The sequence below is a fragment of the Siphateles boraxobius genome, unplaced genomic scaffold, assembly GCF_051911475.1.
Source record: "Siphateles boraxobius isolate OS27281-9 unplaced genomic scaffold, OSU_SipBor_1 19, whole genome shotgun sequence".
NCBI classification, from domain to species: Eukaryota; Metazoa; Chordata; class Actinopteri; order Cypriniformes; family Leuciscidae; genus Siphateles; species Siphateles boraxobius.
This window is the reverse complement of record NW_027508799.1, coordinates 25,528,835-25,545,507: the sequence shown is the minus strand read 5'-3', so window position 1 is coordinate 25,545,507 and position 16,673 is coordinate 25,528,835. Positions and strand designations below refer to the sequence as shown.

Below are 16,673 nucleotides of genomic sequence, written 5' to 3'. Positions count from 1 at the left end.
CAGTAATCTAATCTGCTCCTTAATAACTCATGTTTTTTGCAATCTGTAACATTTATTTTTAGCTACAGGCTGCAGAAAGCATTAAATATTCGTCTCAAGTATTCATGGTTGCATAGGTGATTTTTCCAGCTCAGAATCGTCAGTAGAATAGAGAGGAATACGTAAGTGCATGCTGGGATATGTGGATTCTGCTAAGGGCAATGCTATGTTCGGAAAGGAATATTAGTGAAGTGCTACTGTGTACTATTCAGTATAGACTAGGGCTGCATGATTTTGGGGATAAATTTATTGCGATTTACAAGGTTTTTTCTTTCTTTTTTCCAACTCCAGGTTGCTGCACTTGTTAGTAAGGCTGCACAATGTGTCAATCTAATCTAATCTAATCTAATCTAATCTAATCTAATCTAATCTGATATAATATGATATCATATAGGCAAATTACTATAATAATACTATTTATAGGAAATAACATTATTATTATTGTATAATTTCACTGTAAAATGGAAAAGTTAATATATAATAATAATGATTTTATTTTACTGTACATCTTAATTTCTTTATTCTTCATTCATTTATCAGCCCTATAGGCCTATATATAATGGCTTAATATTTGTCATTCTAATCAAACACTGGAAATGGAAGGTCAAGTCAAACGCATTGCACTTTTCTAATTCTGTAGGATTAATGCACCTCGCACGCCAAATATAGTAGCTTATCCATCATTCCATGCTGAAAATTAGCATTTTGTGCCCTGGAAACGTACTGCAAAAATAGCACAAGTACTATACTTCTATACTGGCTATGCAAATTCTGCTGTACCAAATATAGCCAATAAATGAGCGTTGGGTTTTTAAAAGCTACATTGACTGAAATGGCCACAGCGGAAGAAAACACAACATTCCACCAATGTTTCTGCAATAAAGGAGCAATGGAGACAGCAGAATCAAATAATTAAAGCACATTTTATAATTATAGGAAAACAATACAGAAGTCATTTGAGAGAAAATTATTTGTTCCCTTTTCACTGGAAGATAACGGATGCCAACTTCAGTCTATGCTGACCCTTCATCCAAGAGCTTGAAATGGAAAATGGTGGAGTAGATCATTAACCTTAATGAGATGAGTTAATTGAGCTTAATCACTCAGTGAAAATGAGAGCGAGAGCGAGGATGTGAGCAGAGCACTTTCCATTAAACACGGGCCGTGACTCTATACAGTGCAAACGCTACACCATATAGATGTCCGGGTTTATTTGATATATAAATCAGGTTAAAATGTATCTGGCTGCATCAGCTGGACAATTATCACCCCTCTAAACGTCCAAAATAATGTTTGTTATATCTCTATATCTCTGCCATAACTATTTTTATGACGATATAAACTTGCAGTATTATTTTAGATGGTGGCTAGCAAATATGTTTTATAATCTCAACACACTTAAGAGATTATGTGTAAAGTTCTTCTATTTCAAGAGTCATTCAGTCAAGTGTTAATAACTGAAATGATAACAAATAGTTTTTATTAATATAGATATATATTCCCTCAGCTGCTCCACACGTCTGGGTCGTTTTGCTAGATATGCTTATGGTGTTTGCTTCTATGGCTTTGGCAGGGAGTTGTGAGAAGGACCAGTGTTAGCACTTAGCTTTACACAAGTCTTAAACTCACAAGTTTTGAAAGCATTGTTAATTTCTGTTGGATGTAAATAGTACAACTGCACCTTGTCTTAATATTTTTTTTGCTTATTACCGCTTTACTATAGGACACACCAGGTGCTGGTGACCTCATGGTTTTTGAGAGCATTGTGTAGAGGTCACAAGGTCCATGTCAGGCTAATTATGTCAGACAATGATGCATTACAGTGTCCGCACTTTAATATAATGCCTATCTGTGAGTCGTTGGAGATATATGGGACTGTTCGTAATAGAGTGTGTGTATAATGTAATTGATTTTATTCATAAGGTTCAGCTTTGGATGTGGTAGGAGCCTGTTAATAAAAAGCTTTATTGCATGTAAATACTTGTTTTATAGCTATCGGGTCTTGTTTTTAAAAAAATAAATAAAATAAAAATATATATATATATAAAGCAGGTAACAGATGCCTAAGTACCATTCCTTATATCCCATCATTCAAGCCTCATACCTCTATGAATATAGGCAGATTTTGTGTGTGGATTATCCAATGACCTCTGGCCCAAGAGTAACCCTGTTGGGATTTAGGGGTGAAGCTGAATCTGTCCCAGAGAGGACGATCAACATCTGGTCTGTCCCATCCATGGCATTCCGAAGCCCTGACCATGACAAGGTCAAAATACCATTTTAAGGTGAATCATCAGTTTTTCCTCAGTAACTTATTCTCATTAGAATTGCTCACATTTATCCACCTTTAATCAGCGTAAACACTCCACTTTCTTGGTGAAATTGTGTTTGCTTTGTATGAAATGATATTGCTGAGTGCCTCAGTGTGTTTAATGATACCAGATGTCTCTGGCTTAGGCAACATAACACTCCATTACAGTAAATTTCTCTAGAGGAATGAAAGGTCATATTGGCTTCCATAATTTCAGTGCATTTTATGTTTTATTTGATGTCTGTTTCTGCTATAAACCAAATCTAAATAGTCATAATAAGTTTGTCTGCATCACAAAAACAGCTTCAATGTTTAAGTCAGTCTCCTAACATGCATCTGTACTATAGTATACCAGATAAGAATTGGTACATCCCCAATCACAGCAGGCTATGTTGAACATGGAATGTCAGAGGTGCCAGTATGGTTCACTATACCCCAGCATGGCTTTAGTTTAATATTACCCACAAGCCCTTGTATTTTGGAAGAGGTGGAGTTTGTAAGATGCTATTGAAGCAACAACAAAAAAAAATCCTCAAAAAAAAAAAAAAGGTTTTGCTTGTACAGTGACTTGCCTTAAATGCAGTATGTTTTAACTTAGTGTGCCCCTATTATGCTTTTTTAAAGGCTCCTAGTTTTGTATTGGAGTCTCCTACAACAGGTTTACATTTCAAACACTTTAATTTTCTCATAATATACATTGCATCACCACATTTGTCAATGATTCTCAAATGACTCTATGGATGAATCAGTCTCTCTAAATCCCTTTCCGCGAGCTTACACTGCTCTGATTGGCCAGATGGCCCAGTCTGTTGTGATTGGTCTACCGTTTACAGCGCATGTTCAATTATATTCATTTCAAATGTATGAATTGGTATTGGAATTGGTAATTCTAGTTATTGTTATCAATGCTAATTATGCTAATTATCTGATTACGTTAGCAGCACTGCCGTTTCCTTCCCATTTTATGTTACTGTAGGACTTTAGGCTCAGTGTGGCATGTGAATGGATTTCCCATCTGTCTATCCTTAACCTTAGCCTAATTGTTAATGTTTTTGTGGTTAAAGCTGTACTTCATTCAGGAGATACACCATTAGTTGCAAGTTTGTTGTCTGTTCTCAGGGTTCAATCCAGACAGCTTTTTAGTGAAGACTAGCAGTCAGACTAATCATCTTGGAGAAGCTGTATTGAGAAGCAATGGCTTTTGGTTCCAAGATCAATTGTTACTGATTCTTGGGTTCACTTTGTGCACATCCAGCCTCATTATTGTGAGTTTGTTGTGTATCTCGTTTTCAGTTAAAGACAAAGTAATTATAGTGAAAGAGAAAAGCATCTGTGTTTAGTCTCAATAACTGTCTTTTCCATTCTTTGTGAAAAATAAGACACCAGGGCCATTTTGAGGTAGAGAAGAGATGGTATTTGTGTTACCAGGTCAATTCTGCCTTCTGGTTCATTACTGAGTCTTCCTGTGTAAATGTGAGCACTACACCTGCAATTACCTCTAAAGGACAAATACTCAAAAGCCATTACTGTATAGCAGGAATCATGATTGCCTACCTTTGAGAATACACAGGCAGATATTTTTTATCTGAAGACAAGGATTCTGAACGCTTTGTTCACAGTGTCCGTTGACTGTCCATCCGTCCGTCTTTTTTGTGCCTCAGAAATATGTCAGATCAGATTTCAAGTGTTTTTTCCACTTATTTATGTGCAAAGTCTCTGGTTCAACTGAGTTTGTTCACAAATCTGACATAGCTTCTTTTCATCTTCATCTTCTATTCTCATGAATGCTCCAAGTAGATGTAGAGTGGCTGTTAAACATTGGAGGTTTTCCATCATATATATGGAACAACGCTTCCCAGCCAATGACGAGTTTTTCAAAACAGAACCGGTTATCCTTATTGTAAACCCATTATGTACTTTGTTCTTTTTGGTAATCTGTATTTTTAGCAATTGATTTATCGGAGAGATCCACTGCTTTTCCAGCAGATAATCAGTGGACAATGCTTGTTGGGAAATAACCCCAAATTACAGAGAGACCAGCAGTCTTCACAATCAAACAAAGCACAGGCGGCGGTCCAAAGACACTTGCTCATCTTCAAAGAATTGCCCGATGCAAATGCTTTATGTGAATCGTTTGATTTTGACTAACTTTGTTGACCACATCAAAGTCATGATTCTGGGTGACCTTTTTTTTTTTTTTTTTTATCTGTGTTTTTTTGTGTGCGCTCGGTGGGTGGATACATGTGTCCGTGTGTATTTGTGGGTTTCAGAGAAATCCAATTTTAGATAATGGAGACAGTAATTGAAATTTATTCTGCCACTGCAATTCGGACCTTTGTAATTTATCAAGCCTTTTGTAATGGATGCTGCTATGCTGTTAGCAAATGTGTCAAGTTAAAATTGCACCGGAAAAAAGTAACAATATTAAACATGCTTAGGCCCTTATACCCTCCTGCCTGCTTTTATTTGATGTGTGGTGCAATTATCGTCTTTAATGAGAAACAGAATAAAGCAGGGCTCTGTCATTTGCCATAATCACAATCTTGCTTATTACAGCAGCTATATCTGTTTGACATCACTGGAGACCCTTATTCCTGGGAGTCTAATATTTTAATTAGGAGACTCTGAGATGGTGTTTTCCTTCCATCTCTTAGTAATATTGGGGCTCTGTGAGTAGTTATAAAAGTTGATCATCTGACCAACAGCAGGACTATAGTGAAAGCGACCTTCGATAACAGACACCCAGACACACACATGCACACAAATGGAGGCATTATCACCAAAGCTGAAAATTAAATTTAAAAGCCCAGTGCCTTTTGGAAATCAGGACTATTTTATCATGTACGACAGCTTTTGCTGTGTTGAAGCGGTCAGCTGAGACAAACTACTCAAGCAGACAAGAAGCAATGCCAAAACCAGGCCACAAATTAAGGGATAAAGTAATTTACATTCAGATTTCAGTGTTTTAAATTGTCCATATTTTTTTTTAATGTGGACATTTTTTTAAATGTTATTTCCCCAATTTCATTTCTTTTTTTAAATCTGAAATTAAAAAATGAAGAAATTAAATAAAAATCATTTTCAAAATTTAAAATATAAGAATATGAGAGAAAACAGGAAAAAACAGGAATATATATATATACACTATCGAATACATATAATTTAATTTAATTTATTTATTGATTTATTATGGATTCGTTTTTTTATTGTTTAGTATATATTTATGCATATAGTTACTTACAATTATCATGCTTAATCTTTATATCTGCAAAAAAAACAAAAAAAAAAACAAAAAAAACATGTTCAACAGTATATATGTAAGATTTTCTTGGTGACACATGGCCAGACTGTGATTATGTCACTCACATGTTGGTTGTGGTAATTGATAAATGAGGGCTGTGTTTGTTACTGACATCTGGCTTGCTTGGCCTTTCTCCCCTTGCTAGCTCAACCTTCACGGCCCTGAAATAGCCAATTACCGCAGCTGCTATTGGACGTAACAGGCCAATGAGCAAATGGCTGTCCTGGGACCTAATCGAGAGGGTGGGCTGCAGGTGCTCAAAATCCCATGTACAGTTCGGGCCGAAGCACCTGATCCCACAATTCTTTGTTCCATTACATATGTCATTCCCAGATCAGTGAGGTATTCACTTCCTGGTTGATGGGCTCACTGACCGCCTCTGACCCTGGGACTTATGGTCTGTGTCTCCATGTTATAAATCAGGTTTTAATTAGACACAAAGAATAGGAAGGCTTCTAATGCTCTCATAAGGCAGTAGACTGAGTCAAATGAGCCTATGGTGAGAGTAATTGATGAAATGGAGTTACTGCATTGGTACTGTCATTTAGTATTATCTTTCTGAAAATATGTCGGTGAAAACTTAATAGCATAATTTCAAGAAGTAGGACACTTGGCCTGTTGGCGCCATCATTTTGAACACTAGTTTTACATTGTAGAATCTAAAACTTGTTTGCTTTAATTGTTCTTGTAATTACTACTATTATTATTCATAATAATCATTGTTCTTGAGATAATATTAATTAGTATCTCTTGTTCTTTTGTTCTGCAAGTTATTATCCATTCAATTTTGATGATGATGGTGATGATGATGATGATGATTTTGAAAGGATATTAACTTATAGAACAAACAATTGTTTGCAAACAATTGCAATTGTATAATTGCAAACAATTGCAATTGTATAATAGCAAACAATTGTATGTATCTTATGTTGATAAGTCTTGTTTGTTTTACGTTGTTTTACATTTGACAAAGATATTAATTCTCTCTTTTAATAAAAAAAAATAGGTGCCTATAGATATTTAGGCGATTTAAGAAGGATAACTAGTTTAAATCCTCTGAAGGTATTTGAGGGTAAAGGACGACGTTATGGCAAAATACCACTAAGCCGCCTTCTGCATTTACTTTATCAGTTGCCGAATGGTTTTCAGTATGCTGTGCATGAGTGGGCACAGTTCTTTAGATCAAATGTCTGTTGAACTAGAGTTCTGTGATATGTGTCTCCACTGAGCCGTGTGATAACACGAAGTCTACCTGCTCTTACAGTGACAGCTTTTGTGAGGTTTCATGCCTTATTGTCCTCCAGGGTGATTGCTTGCCATCTGTAACTCTTCTGAAGGTCTTTAGAGTAAGAGCCTTGAATACAATGAGTGAATAGGTGGTTAAACATGAACTCGATAGGTCATAAGTGATTCAGTGGCATGCCAGTAGTGGGAAAAATGTTATTTAAGCTATTAAGGAAGATTTTCTCACACATTCTATGTGTTATCGGGGTCATGTCTGCTTGGAAGTGCTACAAAGAGCATCAGAGGGCTTCTTCCTGTCTAATTAGGTCGCTTTTGGAATCGATAAGCTGCCAAATGAACTAGACAAAAGAATAGATATACACAAGACTGAAGGATCGTTCACACCAAGGACCATAACTAAAGATAACTTGAACGATTATTATATTAGCGTCCACACCATTGTGAAATGGTCCACTCCTGAAAGTGATTGCAGTGATATTTTTCGGTGCCATCATTGTTATAGCTTGGTGTGGACTCTAGTATTCTTTCAAATTTCGATCGATTTTGAAAATTATATTTTTATTGTTATCATTATAGTGATCGACCTTGGTGTGAAGGGGCCTTAATATGAGTATGAAGAGACTGTCAGACCATTTGGGGTCATTTCACAACTAAATTATATATAAATATTTTAATTCTCCTGCTCTGAAGCCAATACCGTGTAAAACCCGGATGATTCATGGCTGTTGATGGGATTCAAAGCGCTGAATCCCTATGTGATTAAAATATCCCTGTAAGAATACATGCATGCATGTATGTATGTATGTATATATGTATGTGTGTAAGTATGTATGTATGTATGTGTGTATTGATGTATGTATGCGTGTAGGGATGTACAGTATGTATGTGTGCAAGGATGTATGCGTGCGTATGTGTGTGTGTGTGTTTGTGTGATGGTGAACTATTTTTTCTGTGAATGTGATGTATTAAATGGAAAGTATAACAAGAGCAGATGCACAGCACACTCACTGTTAAGGGGATTGTTGCTGATGGCACGTGCACAATGACATCTGTCTCAACGACGATAAAACGAGGAGCAATCACTACCTCAGAGATAAAACAACTGTCACTTACATCCTTTATTCTGCTGTCTCTGGATCAGTCAACCTCTATACGTGCTTTTCGAAGGATAAAAGCTATTCCTTTCATCAAGCGCTCCGTCCATCCATGGCATGTGAAGATGTGGCCATATAAGCATATGTCATCTGTCAGGCCTGTTTTAAATAAACGCATTCATGCTTTACGCAACGACAGCACTCGCAGGAACGCGAGGAGCACCGTTGCAGCTCCAAAACTCATTTCTGAGATAAATCTCACCTCTCCACCTCTCTGTCACCAACTCCGTCATACAGCAGGGTTGCTATGACAACCACAACAAGGCTGGGGGAACAATTTTGAAGAGGGAGAGAGAAAGAAAAATCATAACAGCCTGGACTCCATCAAGTGGATTTCAATGCATGCATCTTTGCTAGGCCCTTCTCAAATATTGATTTTCAACTTTGGAGATGGGTTTGCTAGGAAGGCCATTGCTTGAGGAATTCTGTTTATTTTACAAGGTTCTTAGCAAAACTGCACATTTGTTGAGGTTGAGGGCTTTTGGACTGGTAATAAAGATGTTTTCTTTTATGGTGCGTTTCCAATAAAATGTTTACTGCCGCACTTTACCCATCATAGTATTTGCGAATCTCAGTTGTAATTTGGATGGTTATTGGAGAAGACATGGTTGATTCTCAAAAATCTGTTGAGTTGTAATATTTGATATCCGAAGAAGGTCGTAATTTTTAATGTTAAGTGATTCCCGAAAAGCATTAGCATCTTTCCGTAGCTTTAAAATATTAAGCTCTCCTTTTTCAAGTCCTGTAATTTTACTGTTTTTAAATGATGTTTTTTTTTTTACTCAGATTTTGAGTCTGGGGCTTTATGTGGTTATCTTTAAATGAGGAATAATTCCCCAGGGCCACATTCGCTTTCCCCTTCGGCTCTTTCCTTTTGCTGCCATTGTTTGCAGCACAAAAACATTTCAATAGGTTCTTTCTCTGCAGAAGTGTCTAGTTTTATTGAATGATTTTGTGTGCGTTCCCTATGGTTAAGTGTGTGCGTGTGTGTGTGTGTGTGTGTGTGTGTGTGTGTGTGTGTGTGTGTGTGTGTGTGTGTGTGTGTGTGTGTGTGTGTGTGTGTGTGTGTGTGTGTCTGTGTGTGTGTCTGTGTGTGTGTGTGTGTGTGTGTGTGTGTGTGTGTGTGTGTGTTCATTCAGTGAGGCTGTGGATGGGCCTGTAAGCTGATAGTGTCCCACGCATACTATTCGCATATTGAAGAAGGGCGTGAGCTCAAACCTCAGGTCAAGCTTCATTCAAAGTCACAGCCGTATGGCTAGTTCTTTATACTGCTTTCTTTCTTTCTTTTTTTCTTATATTGAATATATATTTTATTTTCATATTTTTAACCATGCGCTTTTTGTGCAATAGGCAGCGAAACATTTTCTTGGCACCTTTTGGGACCCTTTGTACCAATTAAGCATTGTTTAAACACCACAGCCTACCCGAGTATTGTTGTCCATTCCTTTACGACCACAGTGTTCCCATCTTCTGATGGCTACTTCCAGCAGGATGACCCACCATGTCTCAAACTGGTTCCTTGAACATGACAATGAGTTCACTAAACTCAAACGGCCTCCTCAGTCACCAAATCTCAATCTCATAGAGCACCTTTGGGATGTGGTGGAACTGGAGTTTCGCATCATGGATGTGCAGATGACAAATCTGCAGCAACTGCGTGATGCACTCATGTCAATATGGACCAAAATCTCTGAGGAATGTTCCAGCACCTTGTTAAATCCATTCTATGAAGAATTAAGGCAGTGCTGAAGGTAAAAGGGGGTCCAGCCTGGTACTAGCATCTATATATTTATTTATTCATATTAAAATGTATTTATTTATTTATTTTAGAGATATATAATCAATGGCTATTTTATGTTGTTCTATTCTAATATTTTTGAACATGGAGATTTTAATTCTGAACAATCTAGTGCTAATGGGATGCACTTCAACATATTTTATTTGATTAATGAGGTAAAAAAAAAAGTGTAAAACTAATGGTTGCATGAAGGGTCAAAACTAGCTTTGTATTGAACATACAAGGAGAAGTGTTAACCATAACCATGTTACATGCTCCTCAACAATTACTGTGGCCCATGATGGCAGTAAAATTGGATCACAAATGTGTCAGATAGGTCATTGTATCATTTAGATGCTACTTCGCCCAGGGGAACAAGGCCAGTAAAAGTTTTATTGGGCTGTTTACTGCAGCAATGGGCCGTCTGATAGTATAGAGCTGTGTGTTTGGATTTGTTTAGATTGGATGTATAGATCTGTTTTAGCCAGATCCACAGGATCTGAAGCCCTCGTTCCATCCGGACTGTTAGGTATTGATTGGTCCCCTGCTAGCTAGCTGGTCCCAGAGAAAGAGTTTCAAATGAATTTAGTGAGCACTACAGCTTCTGCCCAGACCTGAGCTTTTAAAATCCACCACATCCAGCTTAATGCACCTCCTACTGTTTTACTTTCTCTCAGGAGAGATGCCACACGCCACTTCAAGCCCCTGCTGACTGTGCATATTGTCGCCTTCTGCTTACCTTCAACATAAAGGCCTCTTTTGTATGTAAATCCTCGGTGTGATAAAGTTTAGCTTTTAGGGGGCAAGCTTATGTGTTTGAGCTTATACGGCTGAGTTGTGGATAAAAGAGTGTCCAGGGAGGAAGGAAGAGACAATGGAAGTGTCGTCTTATCGCAGGAACAGAAGCGCACCACCCAGCCAGTGAGGAGGAAGAGGAGATCACGACCAGCTGGAACCAAACGGAAGTACATGTGAATATCTGAATATCTCCTTTAAACCCAGAGAGGGGTTTGCTGGAGTGTGACAAATCTGACCCCAAGCCTCAAGCTCTCTCTGTTGGGTAGGCTTAGTTTAGATTGTTTTGGCTTTTAACCACACCTCAGATAAATATCACTGCGCTGGACACAAAGATGGAAGAACAGTTGAGGGGAAGATTAGGAAAGAGAGAGAAACACTGTCCTGTTTGTTTATTTGAGTTGTAGCTTCAGCCCATCATTTGATCTATCATGCACAACTCAGTAATCAAGTTATAAGCTATGGCATTATTGGGGAACAGCTGGTGTAGACATATGTTTGCTTAGCTATCTATATGAAGATATACCATAGACTTGTAATTTTTGTATTTAATAAAGCCATAGACTAACTCTAAATGTAATATTAATTTCACAATATAAATGATTAATTTGCATTTATTACATATATTTCTCCCCAAAATATAAAGAAATGAGAATGACAAACAAAATTGAGTAAAACATCTTGTAAAGATACAGTAATAACATTTAACTGAGAAAATATTTGTAGTTGTCTTTTAAAATAATGGCACAGCTGCAAAAATAATCTTAATAGTTGTCACAGTCTACTGAAGGACGAGAATACGCAAGTAGAATATACAATATTTATTTGACACGTAAGACAAGCTCCAAGACAACAGGAGACAAGATCCAATCAGAGGTACTCCACACACAAGATATACTTTTACTGGAACAGTCCTTGGTATCAATCGGTCACTAGATGATTCGTGACGTTCCCAGATCAAGGAAGTACAGGTGAATGGAGCTGGGAGATTCAAGGGTGATCTCCACGTTGAAGCTGTTCCGGAGACACAGATAGGAGGTTAGCATGAGACTGACAATGATTTGCGAGAAGGGTGTTCTAGACTCAGACCTTGAGGGTTAGGAACCAGAGAGTCATGGGTACCGTATAGACGAGAGTGTAAAGTGACAGGGCCTTATAAGCAGTGAGCGACAGAGGTGAGTGATGATGACATGCAGGTGGAACTGATCAGAACTCCAGAGATGATGAGCGAGACCAGGTGCACTGAGTTGAGTTAGGTTGAGATGTGTCGTTGCTGATAGGACCCGTGACAATAGTAGGTTAAAAAAGGCCTTATATTCTTTATTAAAATTGTAATAATTTGATAATAATATTCTAATATGTATTATTATTATTAAACAGTATTACAATATATAAATATTTAAATACTTTTAATATATAATATTAAATCATATTAAATAAAACATAGTGTTATTAAATACTACTATTACAATATAATAGGTGATAATATAATATACAATTAAATGTAATAATAATTATAATTATTGTTGCATATTATATTATATTATATTATATTATATTATATTATATTATATTATATTATATTATATTATATTATATTATGTTATAGCATATTATATTATTGCCTATAGCCTATTATATTATAGATATTTTTTACTTTTTGGGTAAAATATGACCAGAACATGTTTTTCGTGAGATTGATTAACAATCGCTCTGTGTAGGAAGTGTGAAGCAGCTCATTTAAGACAATAAATGTGGGGCAAACGTGAAGCAACAGCAGACAGCTGCCCATGAGCAACCTGACACCAAGCGGACGTTCAACTAATCAGGAGAGGGAGACAGAGATGAGTTTAAAGAGGCGGCTAGAAAGAAAAGGATGGATTCAGACACAGGACGGCATTAGTTTACGGTAGCCCTGCTGTTGGAATGAAACCGAATAGCAATCTCAGCTATGGCGAGCAGTTTATTTCAGTTCTTAATGGCAGGCATCTCACGTTTGGCACAGATGCTGTTTGGCTGTAAAGGGGCCCTCCAGTGCTGTTTCCAATCCGACCACCTGAGAGTGGAAGCCGGAGGGGGCACCAGGGAAGCCCCATAATGATTTTATGAGGAGTGGTCTATTGAGTTAAAGCATCAGAGATGGAATTGGGCTCCAGCAGCGTGTATCTGTTTATGTTGGTGGGTTATCGTGCCCTAGGGCCACTACTGGGACGGTCCGTGAGAGCAGGTTATGTCTGAATGTGTGTGGGAATGGGACGGTCTGTGAAGGTCATTCTGACCACAGCGTGAAGTGAGACTCAGCTGTGTGATGCAGATTAGTTTCAATCTGTCTGTCCGACATGTATCATGACATATAACTGGACCTGGGGGTCCTTTTGCACCTATGGGTGGGTTGGGGTTCGTAGGACACATCTGAAATCAGTTTTATTTTTTTGCTCCAACTGTTGCTGGATTGCAATACTCTGGTTGGCCTCGCTGTTTAAAACTTTTAAACCACTATTCAGAAAGTACAAGTATTTGTATTTGTTTTTGTATAAACTGAATTAATTACATTTTTAGCAGACTGGCACGATTCAGGATCTCTTTTTTTATTGTGAGGTAGAAAATTGACTTTACCTAATCTAATCAGTAAACTTTAGCAAGTGCAAGCTATAACTAAACTATAACTCCCTGAATTTAAATCAGAGACCAGATAAACATAATAAACTGTATAAAAAATAAATAAAAAATGTATATATAATTTAAATGTTTTCTTTATTTACAATGTGATTATGTAAAAATTTACAAATTGAACTCTAGATAATATGCATTGGGACTAAAAGTCTGAGACCACTGCAATACAAATATTTGGCTGGACTAGTTTTAAATTACAGTAGATCTTGAATCGTTGTGGTAGTCTGAGACTTTTGCACCCTATTGTATTAATATTTAATAAGTTTATATTGCATATTGTTGTAACAGATAGTCTTGAGTTCTGTGATTTTTATTTTATTCGTCCAAAACTCTTGCTGCCTAAAGTATTCATGCATTTTCAACATCATCGCTCTTTGAAGCATCTCTATTTGAAGTGTTTTCACGTTTCTTCCCCTCAACCTGGGCTCTAACAACAGCTATACTGGTGTTTTTGCTCCAATTAATGATTCATAGGTTTAAATAATAGATGTTTTTTGGGCATTGAGATACACGGCACATTAGCTTTCAGTCATGCTGATATCTCCATTCAAACACCACCTGCTCAAGGCGCATCATTTTACTCTGTGTTTTCCTGTATATGTGCCGTGTGAACAGTCATCTAAAGGTGTTCACATACGTCAACACTTGAGGGTATCAAATAGCCCTTAAATAATATATATCAATTACGTAGTGCAGTATTGTCTTCATAATGATCCCTAATAATTGTGACATGACTAATGGCTCAAGACCATAAGTAACTTTATTTATTTATCATTTTAACACATGGGACTTTTATGAACAACTTGTATCATGCTCGAAGGAATCAGAGGCCCATATGGTGATGTCTGCTGGATTTTGTATCTCTGAACTGATGACTCGTCTTAACTGTGTGAATGACACTGAAAGGTGTTTCACATCTCCCCCTGTCCTTGCTTGTAAAAGAACAGAAGTGCAGTTCTCAAGGTGCCTGAACGGTATACATGAAAGATCACGCACCCCTGCTGTCTTAAGCGCAGATAAAATGAGAGTAGAGGTATGAATGCTAATCTTAACCAATTGACGGGCATTGCTTTAGCTGTATTTGCTAACTCAGACATACTCTTAAGCAGTTTTAGGGCTCTCAAACACCCAATAGATACGTGCGGTCACCTTTTTGTAGCATCTCTAGGCACTTTTATCCCTGAGGATGTCACATTTTGGGGTCATCTTCAGTGACCCGTGGTGTCACCAGCTGATGTTATCTGCTACAGTGCCTTCTGATCCCTGCAGATGACCTTTCCCTCCTTGGTGAATATGGATTAGAACTTTGAATTAGAGTGGAAAAGGATAGAATAGAATGGAAGGGCATTGAATGAAATGGAATGGGATTAAATGGAAAAGAAACCCTTTGATGGTTAATGGTTCTGTTTAGTATTGATTCATTACCAGTAGTAGGTGATGTTTTGTGATTGAATAAACATGGTTTGTTTTATAGCCTTTACCTTTCGAACAATAGTATAGTGTATTTTTTGTTGTTGTTATTATTATTATTAGTAGTTGTTGTGATTATTATTATTTTTTTCTTAATGTCTTGATCAACCATCTCCGATTATAGGCTGTTTAGAGATAGATTTGAACTCTTTCCTCTTCAGGATTTTCAAAAGAAGTTGCCAGTCAGCCATTGCCAGCATTTTTTAACAGAACGTACATTGCCCCTGAATATTTTGATCCATGAATATTTGAACATGCAATATATCAAAAGAACAGAGCTGCTGCTTAAAAAAAAAACTTTTATTCTAACTTCATGCATTCATTTTTTATCAACACTTGAATTTGGGTAAGTTTCATTAAAAAGTAACATTTTGAACAATAAGCAGAGAAAATCGTTTTTTATTTTATATATATTTTTAAAGACTACAACGTGCATAAGCAATGCTTTTATCGCTTATTTCTACTTCTTTTTTTGCCTGTTTTGATCCAGAGATTCTGTTCTCTTTCAGAAGATGTGTAATAGCCGGATAGCCAGAAAATTATGTCAATGACGGGGGAAGTGTTGTCTCATAAATGATGAAAAATTCTGTGATTAACATGAGTTAACATGAAAGGAGGGAAATTAAGTTATTAAGCACCTTCCAGAATTCAGTATCTCCAGGCATGCATTGTGGAGGATTGTTGAGGGATGTATTTGAAAGAGAGAAGCTCATGTTGGAGCAAAGTTGGCTCAGATTTTTTCCAAACCCACTGAGTGAAATTAACGCTCTGCAAATCGGATTATTGCTTCCCAAGAGAGCAGTCTCGCAGCCAGTGGACAACTGCCTCTATGGTATACTGTTATCACTGCATGTCTCTCTCTCTTTTACTCTCTCTGCGAATCTGGAAACTAATTGGAGGACAATCAATAGGTCTGTGTCTCTTCCCGTTTCTTTTGCATATTTACCATTGTCTTTCAACATAAATCTAATTTATCAACTACTGACACGTGTGGGTAAATACAGCAGGACCATAATCACCATAGAGCATGAGTTGCAGATGTCCCCCTGCAATATTCAGAATAGTGGACATCCAATGAGGGTTTTTCAGTAGTGGATTTTTTGCCCCCGTCCAGGATATGTTGCTTCATATATACAGTGGTCAACCGATACTATAGTTTAAAATGTCAGTGTTGATATCGAGAGCAGGGTGGCTGATGGCCAAAATAATGTCAATCATTATGGAATTGATGACAGAACGACCCAACCAGTTTGTCTAGCGCCATTTCAATTCTTATGACAAACTATTCTGTGGGATATACGATTTTCAGATCCAATTTGAGCAAATCCTGATACTTTTTTTAAATGGATGGTTGTTTTGCTTCCTTTCGTTTTGCTTTGTTTTCCAACGTGATTCATGAACACATTGAAAGTTCATCACAACTACCACTAGGGAGGCAAATTGCAGCCTAAGGTTGCAGGCAGATAAAAGGTGATCAAATTGGGTACACAAAGCGATAGCCATAGAAGCCAAGAAGATAGCCAAGAAGATATTCAATGATTAATATACACTAATGAGTGGTGATGTTTTGGACCAATGATATTTCACAGTCGGCATGGCTGACCCACACAGCAGACATAAAAACCAAGTCACCAATTGCAGCTGGTTAAGATTCTGATTTACATAAAAGACATACTTTTTCTGTTTTTGCAATATTGCATCATGTCTGGATTGGACACAGTGTTCATAAAAACCACGTCACCAATTGCAGCTGGTTAAAATTCTTATTTACATAAAATACATACTTTTTTCTGTTATTGCAATATGTCTGGATTGGACACAGTGTTCACAAAATGGTTGAAATCCCTTTAGACAACAATAATGTACACTTGACTGAAAATATTGAAAACAGAAAGTATTTATTCTCCA

At 37.1% G+C, this 16,673-nt stretch overlaps 1 protein-coding gene across 1 annotated transcript in view; it reads left to right on the top strand.

Annotated features, from left to right (window-relative positions):
• Nucleotides 1–16,673, top strand: part of pdzrn4 (PDZ domain containing ring finger 4) — a 52,716-nt gene that overhangs the window by 8,684 nt on the left and 27,359 nt on the right. The gene's annotated exons all lie outside the window — the stretch shown is intronic.